Raw genomic sequence first — 13,282 nt, forward strand, 5'->3', positions numbered from 1 at the left:
CAGGTGTACAATATAGTAATTCAACAATTCATTGCATTACTCAGTGCTCATCATGGTAGGTGTGCTTTTAATCCCCACCCCCCACCCCCCCCCAACTCCCCCACCTCCCCTTTGGTAACCATCAGTTTGTTCTCTATAGTTAAGAGTCTGTTTCTTGGTTTGTCTCTTTCTTTTCTCCTTTACTCATTGGTCTTGTTTCTTAAATTACACATATGGGTGAAATCATATGTCATTTGTCTTTGACTGACTTATTTTGCTTAGCATTATACCCTCTAGATCCATTCATGTTGTTGCAAATGGCAAGATTTCATTCTTTTTTTATGGCCGAATAATATTCCAGTGTGTGTGTGTGTGTGTGTGTGTGTGTGTGTGTGTGTGTGTATGCCACATTTTTTTTTCATCCATTAATCTATCAATGGACACTTGGACTGCTTCCATAATTTGGCTATTGTAAATAATGCTAATAAACATAGAAGCCCATGTATACTTTTTTTAATTCAATTTTTTTAATGTTTATTTTTGAGAGAGAGAGCACACGAGAGAAACAGAGACAGAGCATAAGCAGGGGAGGGGCAGAGAGAGAGGGACACACAGAATCAGAAGCAGGCTCCAGGCTCTGCGCTGTCAGAACAGAGCCCGATGTAGGGCTTGAACTCATGAACCATGAGATCATGACCTGAGCCGAAGTCGGACACTTAATCGACTGACTCACCCAGGTACCCCTGCTTGTATCCCTTTGAATTAGTGTTTTTGTATTTTGGGGACAAATACCCAGTAGTGTGATTACTGGATCGTAGGGTAGTTCTATTTTTAACTTTTTTGAGGAAGCTCCATACTGTCTTCCACGGTGGCTGCACCAGTTTGCATTCCCACCAACAGTGCACAAAGGTTCCTTTTACCCCACGTCCTCGCCAACACTTGTTGCTTCTTGTGTTTTTGATTTTAGCCTCTCTGGCAGTGTGAGGTGATAGCTCACTGTAGTTTTGATTTGCATTTCTCTGCTGTTGCATGATGTTGAACATCTCTTCATGTGTCTGTTGGCCACCTGTGTGTCTTCTCTGGAGAAATATCTAGATGACAATCCTTCTTGCCATGATTTACCACCTACCGAGATCTTAATTTTGTGGAGTCTGATGTATGGGATTTTAGGCTTTCTGATCAGCACAGCTATAAATCAATACCCTGCACCCTCAACCCTAGTACTAATACCACAAACAAAAATACAAACTTTTTCTATTCCAGTTGAACTCCTAAATAGTTTCCAGGGATGATACATCATCAGCACTATCAGCACCATTAGGTGAAGTTATTGAATTCTTACCTTGAGCTAGGTAGTATGCTAAGAATTTTACACTTACCACCTTACAACAATGCTAGGAGTTAGTCACATTACCCTGAATTACAAAATGAGGAAACATGCTTGGACAGGTTGTTCACTTAATAAACGACAGAACTGGGATCTGAAGCCTGGTTAATCTAATTTCAAAGTCTGTGTTTGTAATGACTTCCTTATATGCCTCTGCACCTAAGAAAATAAAGGAAATACATTTACCAGGTGAACTGCAAAATAACACACATACAAAGATGTATACTTACTAATTTATGGAAAATGCAGCATTGGTGTCACTTCCATATTGTAAACTACATTGTGAATGGAAACAGATGCCCGTTTTTTGAACACTCAAGTATGGCCAGGGGCAGGTCCAGAACGTACTAAGAATCCAAAAGTAAACCTGAAGGTTAGAGGGCAGGCCATTTTGGGGGGAAAGGAGGAAAGGAGAGAGTCCGGGGGAGATAGTAAGCATCCAGGACTAAGGAGATTTCTGAAATCCTTTTAGTCTACTCTGCTGTTCTCTGTGGATATTTGGGACCCCTGACAATGTTTACATTATGCTGTCTGCTCAAATCTAAATAATATCAAATAGTTAAAATCTTATAGAATCCTATCTCATCAGATCTTCCTCCAATTCTTTCAAAAAAATTTTTTAGAAGTGGTCCACGCATTAAAATTTTTTGTAGTTGGGGGCGCCTGGGTGGCGCAGTCGGTTAAGCGTCCGACTTCAGCCAGGTCACGATCTCGCGGTCTGTGAGTTGGAGCCCCGCGTCAGGCTCTGGGCTGATGGCTCAGAGCCTGGAGCCTGTTTCCGATTCTGTGTCTCCCTCTCTCTCTGCCCCTCCCCCGTTCATGCTCTGTCTCTCTCTGTCCCAAAAATAAATAAACGTTGAAAAAAAAAATAAAAAAAATTTTTTTTTTTGTAGTTAAGTATAATACACATACAGAAAAATGCACCAAGACAGATGTTACAGTTCAATGAGTTATCACTAAGGGAATACGTTGGTAAGCATCACCCAAGTCAAGAAATAGAACAATGGTAACTCTACATGGACTGTCCTCTTAACCCTTCTCTTCTCCCCAAAATAATTCAGTGTGCATTCCATTGTATCTGGCTTCTCTTACTCAACATTATGCTGAGAATTATCTGTTACTGCCTGTAGCTTTAGTGCAACACTATAAAGTTATCCATTATGTAACTATACTATAATTTATTTATGCATTTTCTTTTGATGACATTTAGATTGTTTCCAGTTTGCAGCTATTGGCAATAGTGCTTCTTGGAACATTTTTTTTTTTTTCTGGAACATTCTTATTTGTGTCTCTTGCCTAGGTGTACATATTTCTGGCAGGTACATACCCAGAAGTGTAATTACCAAATCATAAGACAGACATAATTTCTGCTTAAGTAAATAATGCTAAGCCTGTTTTCCAAAGTGGTTATAACAATTTACACTGCATCAGCAGCAAATGACATTGAGAACTTTTTCATAAGTTTATTAGCCATTTTGGATGTACTCTGTGTCAAGGATCTGCTCCTGTTTCTTACCTATTTTTTTTATATCATATCTTTTATGTTATTTTTGTTTGGAGAAATTTGTTACATATTCTGAATATTAAGCCTTTGGCAGTTATATAAATATTTCTCCCCTTATTGTGGTTTGCTTTTTTACTCTCTCAATAGAGTAATAAAAGTCCTTAAATGTAATATAGTATAATTTACCAATGATTTCTCTTATGGTCATTGTTTTTTGTGTCCTGTTTAAAAAATGTTATTCCGCCCTAAGATCATGAAGATATTCTTCTAAGTTCTTTTCTGAAAGCTTTATTGCTTTATTTTTCACATGTAAAATTATGATCTGCCTCGAATTGATTTTTATATATGATTTAAACTAGGGGTTCAAATTTTATTTTCTATATGAGTCTGACTGTCCCGGCACCATTTACTGAAAAATCATCCTTTCCTTAAAGCATCATCTTCTTCATAAACTAAATGTCGTTCATTAACACATCTGTTTATAGACTCTGTTCAATTGGTCTCTGTCTATTATTTTGCCAAATCCTACACTACTTTAATTATTTTATTTTTTTCCCTTTCAGTCCCTCTACTTTGTTCTTATTTGAGTACCTTGCCTATTTTTTGCCCTTTGTATTTCCACGGAAATTTTAGAATCACTTGTTAATTCCCACAACTGGAATTTTTAAAGTTTTTTTTTTAAATTAAAATCATAACACACATAAAAGAAGGTGCTTAAAGCACACTAATCTTAACTTTTCATACATGCACAACCATGTTACTAACCTGAGATCAAAATCTAGAGTATTTTCAGCACTCCAGAAGATTCCCTCCTGCTGCTTCTCATATACCTCCCAACAGGAACTCACTGTTTTGACTCTCATTACCATCTGATTAGTTTTGACTGTTCTTGACCTTGTTATTAGGAGAACCATACAGTATGTATTCTTCTGTGTCTGGCTTTTTTTGTTCAACATAATGTCTTTGAGATTCTTTCATGTTGTCCCATGTATGAGTAGTTTTATTTTGTTTTGTTTTGTTTTGAATTGCTAGGAGTGTTCCATGATAAGTTGTTAATGTCTGTTCATTTTTATGCCAAAAGCAAATACCAGGTTTCCAGGGCAGAGATCAGAGTTATTAGTATTACCTACAGCAATAACTGCGTCTGTTCCCTCGCTCCATTCCTCTCTCTCTCTTCTGGGGAGACGTGGTGAGAGCTAGGTGGGTTCTGTGCATACACTACAGGAGAGGAAACCCAATATTATTATAATCTGGAAGCTTAGATTGACGACACACTGCTTAGCTGCTGTCCTGTCTTTCTGAGAGAGGGAGAGAAACTCTTTGTCTCTAAGGTTAACAAATACTTTGGAGAGTAAATGAATTCTTTCAGGAAGGCAAAGGGGAAAGTCCCTACCTTGGACCGCAAACACTTGGCTCTGGAGGAGGTAAGTTTTATCATCTTCTGAATGAGAACATATGGCTCCAGGTCTAACCCCCTTGCAATTTTAAGGAGCAGATGAGTCAAGGAAGAGGAGACATTCTATGGTGTGCCTTTTTCCTTTGCTTAAGAAGACAGACTGTCCAGAAGTTGAAAATATTCATGGATCACTGTTTCCCTGACATTCCGTTATATGAATTTACCACATTTGATTTGTCCATTCTTCTGTTGATGGGCCTTTGGGTTATTGCTTGTTATTGGGTTGTAAGAGTCCTTTATGTATTGTGGATATCAGATATGTATGTTGCAAATATTTTCTCCCAGTTCATGGCTTGCCTTTTAGTTTTTACAATCATGTCTGCAAGAGCAAAATTTGTAATTTTGAGAAAGTCTATTTTTTCAATCTTTTCCTTTATGGTTGTGTTTTGGTGTCTCATCTTCAGAAATCTTTGTGTATTCCAAAGTTGAAAATGTTTTCTAGAAATTTTGTAGTTTTACCTTTTACAATTAAATCCACAATACACTGTAAGTTAGTTTTTATGGATGGTATCAGGAAAAAGTAGAGATTAATTCTTTATCTCAGGCAGCTGTCCTTTATTTCTGTGCTATTTGTTGAAAAGATTTTTCAGTCCACGTGAAATTGCTTTGGTCACTTTTTTTTGGAAATCTGTTGACCATATGTGTATGGGTCTATTTCTGGATCTCTATTCTTCTCATTGGTCTATTTGTTTATTTTGAGACGAATACCACATTACAAAAAATAAACTTTTTTGTATTTATTTATGGACTTTTGTACAGAAAATTTGCAAAGGCAGTACAAGGAATTTACATACTTCTTACCCAGTTACATTACCACAGTAAATTTTCTAAACTAAGCGAGTCACACTGGCATATTACTGTTCAGTAAACTTCAGACTGTATTTGGATTTCTCTGATTTTTTTCCATTGCTGTTCCAGGATCCAATGTAGGGTACCATGTTGACATGTTTCCTCAGTCTCCTCTGGTCTGTGATACTTTCTCAATTTTTCTGTGTTTTGCATGACCATGGCGGTCTTAAGGAGTACTGGCCACGTATCCTGTAGAGTGAAAAAATATCTATGGGTAAATATTAATGTGAGAGTTTAGCAGGGTTTCTAGACATGAATTCAATTTCCAAAAAACAATTGCATGTCTACACACCAACTAGTAGAATGTATAAAATTCTAATGAGTGACATCGAAGAATATTTTTCTAGACATAGAAATGTAGATTGTGGTTATGGGTTGAGAAATCAATATCTGTTAAAATTAGGTCATAGATACAATGCAATACCAATGAAAATTTTAACAGATTTTTGTGAAAGGTGATTATAAAAGTCTTGACAAGGTGATTATAAAATTCATGTCAAATCTCAAAGGTCCAGAATTAATAAAGACATCTTTCCAAAGGTTCAGATGGGAGGACTTGCCCTTTCACGTGTGAAGTTATTATAAAGGTACAGTAAGATCATGCGGTAGAATAAAGGATCAATGAAACAGTCTGTGGAGTCCAGCATTTACACACATTTGATAAAAGAGAATATTTTAGATGAGTGGGGGAAAGAATGGGATTTTCAGTGGATGGTTCTGGGAAAATTGGTATCAGCAGGTTTGTTTCTTCTGAGAGGGGGAGTAAGGGGGAATCTGTTCCAGGCATCTCCCCTAAGCTTCTGGTGGTTTGCTGGTAATCTTTGGTGTTCCATGGCTTGTAGATACATGACCCCAATCTGTTAACCTTGTGCCACATCACCTACAAAAATCATTTGAGGTGGATTAAAGAAAGAGCTGTTATAGGTTAAATGATGTCCCCTCCCTAGTTCTCAGAAAATGAACTAATTTGGAAATAAAGTTGTTGCAGATGTGAATTAGTTAAGTTCAGATGAGGTCATACGGGAGGAGGATGTGTCTTTAATCCAATATAACCGGCGTCCTTACAAAAAGGAGAAATTTGGATGCAAACATGCACACAGGGAGAAGGCCATATGAACATAAAGGCACAGATTGGGGTCACGCATCTACAAGCCATAGAACACCAGAGATTACCAGTAAACCACCAGAAGTTTAGGGGAGATGCCTGGAAGAGATTCCCCCTCATTCCCCCTCTCAGAAGAAACAAACCTGCTGATACCTTGATTTTAGACTTCTAGCTTCTGGAACCAAGAGATAATAAGTTGATGTCATTTAACCCACCTTTGTGACGGCAGCACTAACAAACCAATCCAAGAGCTGTGAAGGCAAAGCCAAAAAAGATTTTAGAAGACAGTATAGTAGAGTATCTATATCAACTTAGAGGAGGAAAGCATTTCTTAAGCATAGAAAGCATTAACTATAAACAAAAAAATTGATGTTTGACTACATTAAAATTAAGAATTTCTGCTCATCAAAAGGCAATGAAAGAGAGTTAAGAGACAAGCTACAAATTGTAAGACTATATATGCACCATATGTAGCATAATGTATCATATATATTATATAGAATATATATTATATATACATATATAATACATATACATATTATATACATATATATTCATATATACATATACATATATTCATATATACATATATTCATATATACATATACATATATTATATACATATATAATACATATACATATTATATATAATATACACGTATGTATACAGAATATATGTATATATATTTCTGGATACTAAACAATTTTCATTTAATTTCAAAGAACACTTTTCACTAAGAGATTTGTGATGTTGTTTTGGTCATTTCTTTTCTATTCTGAGGTTCAGAATTACTGTGGAAAATGGAACACTAGTCCTAGAAGAAACAATGGCTTCCGGTAGGGTTTATAAACACCCACAGAAGTTATGTTCATCAGTACCATACCGAATGGTGGCAATAAAGAAGATGAAAATTCTTGAAAATATTGAATGACCTTGGCATTTGTGATCATCAGAAAGTTCTCAATGCAACAACTGTTGGTATAATAAGTCCAGCCGGTGGTTGCACCTGCTGGGAATGCTAATTAGCTAGAGTATGTTAAAAGAAACCAAAGATTCCTCTTTTCTGGTATGGGAAGACAAAGCACAACACTAATAATTTGCTTTAGTCCAAATCCAGAGGTAGTCTGGCTTTACTTGGTAGTAGCATAGTTCCCTCTGCTGGGTAATTTAGGGAATTCAGATTTGAAGACTTTTTTAGGTTGGCACATAGCTCATTGCAGAGTTTTTATTTCAAAAGGAGAGACCAAGATAATACTGAAGAAGAATGAAACTGGACAAGTTACACCAAGATATCAAAGCTTACTGCAAAGCTCTAAATTAGTAACTTAGAATTCATTAAAATTAACAACTGCTGTTCATCAAAAATACTGTTAGAGAGTGAAAGAGCACAAGCAGAAGGTATTTGCAACGTATATGCATGTGGAAAGAATGCAGAAAATATGAATAACCCCTACAGACCGATGAGAAAAAGGTAGACCACCCAATATAAAAAGGGGCAAAAGTTTTAACAGGTACTTTAACAAAAAAAAGCGATTAAAATGACAACAGGCCTTTGAACATCAGCCTCATCAGTCATCAGGGCAACACAAACTAAAAGTGCAACGGGATACTAATACCCTCCCAATATGATGGTTAAATGATACCCAGTGTTGGTGAAAAGTTAGAGCAACCAGGACTCTCATACATTGTTGGTGCAAGTGTTAAATTGGTACAGCTACCTTGGTAAACTGTTTAGCAAAACTGCTTCTAAAAAGGACCGGGTTCAGGGAGAGATGATCTCTGTAGTTGCACAGGGCCTGAAGCTCAGCAGAGCTCTATTGCATGGTTTAATGCCCTGCTGGCCACATCTTGAAATTCTGAATGATTTTCTCTTTAAACGTGTTTTTGTTTGTCTGTTTGTGTTTTGTTTTGTTTTGTTTTTGGTAAGTGAAGTCTTGTCGCGAGTAGGGACCATGCACCTGAGCAGGGAGGTAGCTATAGCCTGTGGGTCTGCCATTGTTCTTTGCTGCCTCAGTCACCTACAGCATAACACCATGCCCGCGAGCACCAAATTCTGTGCAGCCCATGCCTGAGCGGTCACTCAAAGGAGTACAGGGTGCATGGGTGCTGCTGACATCCCCAAGGAGCCTCGTTTCCACCAGAACCAGAACTTGCCCTGAATGTAGAAAGAAGGCAGTGCTGTTTTCAGAAACATGAAAAACCAAAGAATCCTGTCATATCCTTTCTTACTGATGTCACTTCCCTGCATTAGCCAAACACATATGCAAGAAATAAGAACATGGAAGGAAAGGAAAAGATAGGGCAACCTACAGTTCTTTATCCTTTTAGTCCTTCTTTCTCACCAGTAGGCGGAGGGTAGGAAGTGTTGGTATAATGTGCACATACCAAGAAACAAAATAAAGATATCTGATTTAGGGGGTGCCTGGGTGGCTCAGTCGATTAAGCTTCTGACTTCGGCTCAGGTCATGGTTCGTGGGTTTGAGCCCCAGTGTCAGGTTCTGTGCTGACTGCTCAGAACCTGGAGCCTGCTTTGGATTCTGTGTCTCCCCCTCTCTCTGCCCCTCCCTGCTCACGCTCTGCCTGTCTCGTTCTCTCTAGCTTGAAAATAAACATTAAAAAAAATCTGATTTACAAAATGGAAGAACATAAGGGAAGGAAAACAAAAATAATATAAAAACAGGGACAAAACATAAGAGACTCTTAAATATAGATAACAAACTGAGAGTTTCTGGAGGGTTCGTGGGTAGGGGAATGGGCTAAATGGGCAAGGGGCATTAAGGAAGGCACTTGTTGGGATGAGCACTGGGTGTTATATATAGGGGATGAATCAGTGGAATCTACTCCTGAAATCATTATTGCACTATATGTTAACTAACTTGGATGTAAATTTAAAAATATATATATCTGATTTAGTTCATTGTAGCATTTTCAGTGTTCTGTTAAGAATGGAATCCGTATGCACCTACAACTACGAAATACAAACTGTGTAATTGCAGTGATTCTCATACAGATGAAATGCTTTTACATTTGCATTTAAAACTGCCAATGAACAGTATAACGGGGAATGGTGAAATCCATGCTAATATCTGAACGTTTTAATTTTTCTTTACTTAAAGTGACATTAAACGGCAAATAAAAGAACACAACAAGTTGAGAGAGATCGTGGAAAAGAGGAAAGAGTTTTATGTTTTAGTACCTCGGATGGCACTTTCCCCTTACCTTTTAAGCAAGAAGCCTTGCATTTTCATTTTGCACTGAGCCCTGCAGATTATGTAGCTGGCCCAGTTTATGAATCAGTAATTTTAATCCTGGAGACGTACTCAACAAAAATGAATGCTTACTTTTGCCAAAAGACACGTATGAAAATGTTAGTAACAGATTTATTCATAATAACCCCAACTGAAAAATAACCCAAAAGTTTACCAACAGTAGAACATATCAACCGTATATGTATATATCTATACTAGAATACTAGCATACTAACAATACTGGCAATAATACTAGCAATGAAAACAGATTATTGCAACAAACAGCAATATGAGTGAATCTGACAGATGTGATGTTGAACAAAAGAAGTCAGACATAAAAAGAGTATATACTCTGTGATTTCATTTATGAGTTCAAAAAACAGACTAAACTAAATACATGCATAATGACGGGCAGAATAATGATTACCTTTTGGGGGTTGTGAGAGGGAGGGAAAAAGAGAGACTTCTGGGGAGCTGGGAATGTTTTATATGTTAACCTGGATGGTAGTTAAATTTATGCGTATGTAACATATGTAAAAATTAAGCCAGTTGAACCCTTAAAGATATGTATAAATCACGCCTCAAAAAGAGGGAAAAGGAATAAATTATCTTTCTCAAAATTGTGTCCTTATTATATACCATGATAATTGTGAAACTTTCTGCATTGCGTGCCTGTGAGAGAGAGAGAGATACAGAGAGAGGCAGACAGACAGAGGTAATGCCCTTAGCTACCACTGGGTGGCCTATTGTTCCTGTTCCTGTTGAGTGCACTTGGGTAAGAGACCTAAGGAAGCATGTATCTGTCTACATTCCCGACTGTTTGCCTTTTCATTGACATAAACTGTTTGTAAGTAGTGGCATTTTGTTATTATAGGGCACTATTTTATTTTAGGTCTGAATTCCTGATTCGAAGATCGCCTGTAATTAACTTTTGCACTCTTCTGTCTAAAGTGTGCAAGTTGAGTTTAGGCTCATAGCTTAGGCGTTCATGTATAATTGCTTTCCTGTATAATTATTTTTATTTCAATACTGATGATCTCATTTTCTTTAAAAAGTTTATTTATGGGGCGCCTGCGTGGCTCAGTCGGTTGAGCGTCCGACTTCGTCTCAGGTCATGATCTCACGGTTGGTGAGTTCAAGCCCTGTGTCGGGCTCTGTGCAGACAGCTCGCAGCCTGGACCCTACTTCGGATTCTGTGTCTCCCTCTCTCTCTCTGCCCCTCCCCAGCTTGTACTCTGTCTCTCCCTCTCTCAAAAATAAATAAACATTAAAAAAATTTTTTTTAATGTTTATTTATTTATACTTGAGAGAGAGAGAGCATGAGTGGGGAAGGGGCAGAGAGGGAGACAGAGAATCCCAAGCAGGCTCTGAACTGTCAGCACAGAGCCCAATGAGGGGCTTGAACTCATGAACCAGGAGATCATGACCTGAGCTGAGGTCGGATGCTTAGCCAACTGAGCCACGCAGGCTCCCTGTAATGATCCATCCCATTTTTAATTTTCTCTAGAATCTTGATTTCATATGACAGTTATTTTTATCACTTGCTTTTTTCTATGTTTGGAATGTTCCTCCTCTGACATACACATTATCTGACCCTTAATTTCAGGGTGCTGCTCAAATGTGCTCAGAGAGACCTTGTATGATCACCATGCCAAATAACACCAATCCCCTTGTCAGATTCTATGTTCTTACCTTGTTTCTCTTGTTTCTTTTCCCCCCTCCTTCCTTCCTTCCCCCCTCCCTCCCTCCCTCCTTCTTCTTCTCTTTCTTTTCTTTCTTTCAGCACTTAAGATGACTTGAAATGTCTATATATGTATGTATACTACTGTCTTGTCTTCTCCAGTAAGAATGTAGCCTCCAAGAGGGTAAGAATTCTTCTGTTGCTCACTGCTTGGCACCTAGTAGGTACATGATGACCATCTGATGAAGGAATGACAAAGCTTGGTCTCAAAACCAAGAACAAATATAATTTTGGAATTTTACATTTTCTCATCTGTTGAACATTAACATCTCTTAAATTTTTGATGCGATTTAAAACATTGCAACTCTGGAGAGATGAATGATTAGGCCGAAAGAAAAACCCAGAAATGAGGAAAGATAAATATGATTGGTAGAACCCGGTTGGTCTGAAATGGGAATCTTCCTGGAGTTTCAGAGGGTTCCGAGGTTGGAAGGACAAAGCAGAAGTGAGCATCTAGGGAGAAGAGTGAGCCTCATCCTCGTGTGCACCGCACGCACGTCAGAAATGCACCCCGCTTGCCACTGGATGTCACTGTTCGCTCACGCTCTGGAGTGGGGTGTCCTCCCTAGTCCCTCTGTGCATGAATATGTAATGTGTTAGTTTACAACCGTGACAGAGGGCACAGCCTCACCTGTGCAGGCTTCCTCAATATGGGACCACTTACTGTTCCTCCATAAAATTGATGTTCGGTTCTGAGCGGCACAGAAAGGTGTAGAAGACATGAGGGATCTCGAGGGCGGCTCTCCACTCGGGTCTCAGCCTTACAGCCAGGCTCAGGAGCAGGAACGCAGCTGCCAGGAGGAACAGAAGTGCCATTTATCTTTCATTCAAGAGTGACTGACTCTTCTACAGGCCCAGACTTGGAAGCAGGGACAAGGAGTTATTTGGGTTTCACAACTGGTTTAGATTACATTGGAAGGTAACTCTAAGATCCTTCCATTAAAACAAAACAAAACAGGAAATGACAAGTAGGGCTTAATGAGTAGGTTATGTCAGAACACGACAGTTGCTCTCACTTTGAAAGAACTTCTTAACAGCTCGAGGTTACAGCCTGACTCAAAAATGTATCTTCAGCCAGTCCCATTAAGCTGTTCAACCGAAGACATTACCTGTTTGCCTCCCATACTTATCCACACATAGAAACAATAAAGTAGGCAAGTTGCTACAGCCTTCTGACCCACTGCTTCCCTCCTGCCCCTTTAAGCCTATCCTCATATTTATCCTTCATATCAAGGTATAAATATAGGCATTTGCTACACCCCCATTAGGAGTATTTCCTTTAAAACTCACTTATTCAATTTTTCAACAACTTTTTTTTTTTTTATTTTTTTAAATTTTTTTTTCAACGTTTATTTATTTTTGGGACAGAGAGAGACAGAGCATGAACGGGGGAGGAGCAGAGAGAGAGGGAGACACAGAATCGGAAACAGGCTCCAGGCTCTGAGCCATCAGCCCAGAGCCTGACGCGGGGCTCGAACTCCCGGACCGCGAGATGGTGACCTGGCTGAAGTCGGACGCTTAACCGACTGCGCCACCCAGGCGCCCCTCAACAACTATTTATTGAGTACCACCTTCTAAGACTGAGCACTGTTTTAAGAGCTGGGGGACACAGCAGTGACAAAGGACATTAAGTCTCTGTTAACAGTGGAGCCCACCTTCTAGTGTCTAAATAGAGATTAAAATCTTAAACTAAAGGGAAATGGCCCAGGTTGTTTCTGTTGACGTCAACCAGTAAGTGGAGATGCGTTGGCCTTCCCATCACCCGAGAGGGTGGTTTGACAGCTCGGTGAGTGAAGAAGGTTCTAGAGAGAATCACCGCATCCCAGCATGGGCCACTCCATCTACCTTCACGAGTGCACGGACTCACTGCACAGGCCTCTTCACAATGTGGGATCACTTACTGTTCCTGCACAAAATTGACTTTGGGTTCTTGAGCAGTGCAGATAGCCTTTCCTCCTGTACATTTTCGTTCTCTCCAATCGGTTCACAAATAGCAGAAGAGATTTTTCTTT

General features: G+C 38.8%; 1 long non-coding RNA gene across 1 annotated transcript; it reads right to left on the reverse strand.

The window, feature by feature from the left end:
• Window positions 1-5,048: 5,048 nt before the first annotated feature.
• LOC147581235 (uncharacterized) lies at window positions 5,049-6,715 on the reverse strand. The gene is made up of 2 exons (XR_015250877.1): window positions 6,496-6,715; window positions 5,049-5,364 (listed from the first exon to the last, which is right to left on the reverse strand). It is a non-coding gene; the product is annotated as an uncharacterized LOC147581235 (long non-coding RNA).
• Between the last annotated feature and the right edge of the window lie 6,567 nt (window positions 6,716-13,282).

This window comes from Puma concolor, chromosome B2 (assembly GCF_028749965.1).
Source record: "Puma concolor isolate L17-30 chromosome B2, mPumCon1.1.hap2, whole genome shotgun sequence".
Taxonomy (NCBI): Eukaryota; Metazoa; Chordata; class Mammalia; order Carnivora; family Felidae; genus Puma; species Puma concolor.